Below are 4,800 nucleotides of genomic sequence, written 5' to 3' on the forward strand. Positions count from 1 at the left end.
GTTCTTGGAGTCTTGTAGAAGTAGGATCTTGTCATAGGCAAACAGGGATAATTTGTCTTCTTCTTTTCCTATTTTGATCCCTCTAATTTCCTTCTCTTGCCTAATTGCCCTGGCTAGAGTTTTGAGAACCATACTGAACAGGAGTGGTAAGAGTAGACATCCTTGTCTTGTTCCTGATTTTAGAGCAGATTTTATTTCTTGATAAGGTCAGAAACATGACAGAAAAGGAGTGGGGATCCTGAGACCTAGGATGGAGATATTTAATCAGTCAATCCTAAAAACTTCAAATCCTGCCTCCTCTGCAAACTCCAGCTAGCAATTGCAGATCCCTCCCATTTGGCAATTTGAGAGCCATAAAACTGGACCCTTGTGGAGTTCACAGTGAAGCAAATTGACAGCCATGAGTGACTCCATTCTGTACTATGGCTCCATCTTGTTCTTGGGGACACTCTTCTCTAGACAGATTTTGTGAGGAAATCAATCAGGTGTAGGAACGTTCAAAACAACTCGTGCTACACACAGCCCACTAGCATCTCAGTTCTGCAAACAGAACTTTTCCAAGAAAATTATGACACTATCCAGGAAGGAAAGTTAAACATTAACAGGAGAAAAACATCTTGTATTTTTATAGTGAAATTTCCTGCTTGCTGACATGTAGGGCTCTCCCTGGTCACAAGAAAAGAATGAGAAGCCCAACGGCTCATTTGCTCAGCTCAGTCACTCATGGTTTAAACTACTCCATGAGTTAGTTTTCCTTTATTTCATTGCACCTGCAGACTGTAAACCAAAGGACCTGACATTCTGTAAGCCCTTTTGGTAAGGAAGTCAAATAAATTTCCTGGTCCCAAACTGTGTTGCAATGTTTCCAATGTGTCAAAGACCAACACTGTGAACATTTCACAGTGAGAACATTTCACAGGGAGAAGATCAACCCTTTCAAGGCATGCCCCCAGTGACCTGCTTTCTCCAACTGTCCCACCTTCCAGTAGTACATTCAGCCATCTTTTTTTTTTCAAGTGCCCCCATTCACAATGTAGATCAGGCCTGGTCTGAGGTGTTGGTGGGGTAAATGTCCTCTGCCTCCTCTTTCTGTACAGTGTAAGCACATAGTCTATGGCAATCACCAGGAGGCCATCCACTCAGCTATCAATGGATTCATCCAGCAAATAGATTAACCCACTGATGAGATCAGAGTCTTCATGTTCTGATCACTGCCTAAAAACCCCACCTCTGAACCTTGATGCTTTCAACACATGAGTTTTGGAGGACATTCCAGATCCAAACCCTAACAGCACTCCTGGAGACTTAAACAAGGCAGTGCCAGTGCTATTCATCAATGCCCATTTTAATCCACCTGTGTATCTCCTGAAAACATATAGAGGAGGTATTTTAGTCCATTTTGTGTTGCTATAATAAAATACTGGAGACTGAGTACTTTAAAAAGAAAAGAGATTTGTTTGGCTCATGATTCTTGTGCCTGGAAAGTCTAAACAGCATGGCATCAGCGTCTGACTGTGCCACAACTGGCAGAGAAGTGGAAAGGGAACCAGCCACATGCAGGAGGAGCACGTGTGTGAGCAATGAAGCATGACAGCAGGCAGGGGCCAGACTCTTCATAATCCACTCTGGGGAACTCGTCCTCCAAGGGCTATATTAATCGTCTCAGAGGACAGTGTACCCATGCTCCAATTATCTTTCTTTTTTAAATATTTTTTTAGTTGTAGATGGGCACAATACCTTTATTTTATTTATTTTTATGTGGTGCTGAGACTCAAACCCAGTGCCTCACACTTCTTAGGCAATTGCTTTCTCACTGAGCCACAATCCCAGCCCTCTAATCATCTCTTAATGGCCCACCATATTAAAATCATTACAGTAAGGACCAAGCTTCCAACTAGAGAGGAAAAAAGGGAGAAAAGGTGGGGGGTGATCACTTATGAAAATAGAAGGGAGACTAATAGAGGAAATAGACCTGGGGGAGAGGATGTGGGAGGTAAAGGGGAGGTATTGGGGAATGATTATTGACCAATTTATATTTGTAATCTCATTACTATGTATAGTTGTAATGCACCAATTATGGGGGGAAATGATGCACAAAATATGGGAGATTTTTTATATAGTTAAATAAAAAGGTTAAAAATAGACAAAGATCCAGCATATGAACCTTTGGGGTACCCACCAAAACCATCTCTAAACTGCAGCAGGAGAAGTCCATAAGAGACATAAAGCCAAAGATCCATAGCCAAGGCTGAGGTCGTGAAGCCTGCCTCTGTGGTCACAGACATGTGTGTCTCTTCGCAGGCTCTCAGGCACACAAACCTGCTCTCAGACCACAGTTGAGGGGGGGCTGATTTATAGGGCTATTTCAAGATCCATAGTGGGGGCCAAACACTGAGGGGTTTTCCTCCCTCCAGGTCTTGGGAGGAATAACTACTCTCAGACCACCGCTGGGAGAGGTTGGAACAGGGATCCAGGACCATGCAAAATCCTCTTTGAGACCAAGGTGGGCAGTCTTGGCATGGGGACATACATGGCCTTATCTTTCAGGGTCTCTGACTAGGCAGATCAACTCCCAGACTGCAGCTGTGGGGCCACGATTCAGGGCTGTTTCAGGATCTGCTGAGACCCAGGTGGGCAGGCCCGTTGCATGGCACTGACAGGCAAGTTTCCCAGAAGTTCTCTGCACAGGTGAGATTGCTTTGGCCAAGAGGGGCTTGAGCCAGGATTCAGGGGCCCTGAGGACAAGTCTGTTTCCTGAATGAAGTCTGCTGTCATTCTTACCCTTGTTTCTCCATTTCTCTGGATGTTGTTAAAATATTTTTTAAAAAAAAATATTGGTTTAAAGACCCTGCTTATGATTGTGCCTAAGTATAGCGTTTCTTCATGTTTCTTAAGCTGAAGGTCAATTGAGTTTTGTGGATTGGTAGGAGGATAATTTTGATCAAATTTGAAAAATGTAGGGCCCTTGATCTCTAAGAGATTCCAATTAACTATGGACTGGCCTAAAGGCTGTCTCAGAGCTCACTGGGACAGACATTTTGTCATTTAAAAAAATATTTTTTTTTCTGGTCTGGAGATGTGGCTCAAGTGGTAGTGTGCTTGCCTAACATGCGTGAGGCACTGGGTTCGATTCTCAGCACCACATAAAAATAAAATAAAGATATTGTGTCCACCTAAAACTAAAAAATAAATATTAAAATTTTTTTTCTTTTCTCCTTTTTGATAGTATCTATTACTCTCTCTTTCAAACACATTAATGTTCCCTTTTGCAGTGTTTAATCTGCTATTAATTCCATCCAGTGGAATTTATTTTCCATCTATACAAATGTGATTTGAGTCATTTTGTACCTCTGTTTTGGCTTCCATCTGCACATGCTCCTCTCCCTTCTTGAACATTTAATACAAGTTGAGTAACTTTGAGAATGATTTTCCTCTCTGATTCTACATGTCTATCATGTCTGAGTCTGTTTATATAGATTGGCTTTTCTGATAATAAGGCATACTTTCTTTTGCATGTCTGCTAATTATTTTTTGGATGCAAACTATTATTAAATTTAGCTTTTTAGGTGCTGAATAGTTCTGTACTTCTGTAAACATTCTAGAGTATTGTTCTGTTACTTGGAAATTGTATGAGCCATTGGAAGCCTTTTAAAAGTCTTTTTAGGTGGGCAAAAAAGCAGCCATATGCTAAAGTGAATTTTAATGCCTTTTTGGATGAATGACTTAATGATCCATGAGTAAGTTAGGATATTCTTCTCTGGCTGATAGGAACACAAACTGCTTCCAGCCCTTTGTAAATTCCAGACGTTGTTACCCTTGCTACTTTCAGGTAGTTATTCTCTGTTAGTATGGTTCAGATGTTTCCCCAAAGTTCATGGGTTGGAAACTTAATCTCCAAAGCAATAGTGTTAGGAAATGAAGCCTTTTTAAATTTTTTTTTAGTTGTAGGTGGACACAATATCTTTGTTTATTTATTTATTTTAATGTGGTGCTGAGATTCGAACCCAGTGCCTAATGCATGCCAGGTAAGTGATCTACCACTGAGCTACAACCCCAGTCCCAGAGGAGATGAGGCCCTTTTATGCTTTTATTAGTACATTATAGTTACACATAACAGTTGGCTTCATTTTTTTAAATATTTATTTTTCAGTTTTCAGTAGACACACATCTTTAACTCATTTGTATGTGGTGCTGAGGATCGAACCCAATGCCTCGCGCATGCCAGGCAAGCGTGCTACCGCTTGAGCCACATCCCCAGCCCAAGTTGGCTTCATTTTTAAAAAATATTTTTATTAGTTGTTGATGAAATTTTTTATTTTATTTATTTGTATGTGGTGCTGAGAATCGAACCCCGTGCCTTATGCATGCTAGGCAAGCGCTCTCCCACTGAGTCAACGTCACAGCCCCAGTTGACTTCATTTTGACATCATCATACATAATTTCCCCCCATAATTGGTGGATTACAACTATACATAGTAATGAGATTACAAATATAAATTGGTCACATCATTCCTCAATACCTCCCCTTTACCTCCCACATCCTCTCCCCAGGTCTATTTCCTCTATTAGTCTCCCTTCTATTTTCATAAGTGACCATCTCCCACCTTTTCTCCCTTTTTTCCTCTCTAGTTGGAAGCTTGGTCCTTACTGTAATGATTTTAATATGGTGGGTCATTAAGAGATGATTAGAGGGCTGGGATTGTGGACCAGAGAGAGAGCAATTGCCTAAGAAGTGTGAGGCACCGGGTTTGAGCCTCACCACCACATAAAAATAAATAAATAAAATAAAGGTATTGTGTC

General features: G+C 41.1%; 1 pseudogene; it reads right to left on the reverse strand.

The window, feature by feature from the left end:
• Positions 1 to 1,012: 1,012 nt before the first annotated feature.
• LOC125612684 lies at positions 1,013 to 1,133 on the reverse strand (annotated as a pseudogene).
• Positions 1,134 to 4,800: the final 3,667 nt, after the last annotated feature.

Source organism: Marmota marmota, unplaced genomic scaffold, assembly GCF_001458135.2.
Source record: "Marmota marmota marmota unplaced genomic scaffold, marMar, whole genome shotgun sequence".
Taxonomy (NCBI): domain Eukaryota; kingdom Metazoa; phylum Chordata; class Mammalia; order Rodentia; family Sciuridae; genus Marmota; species Marmota marmota.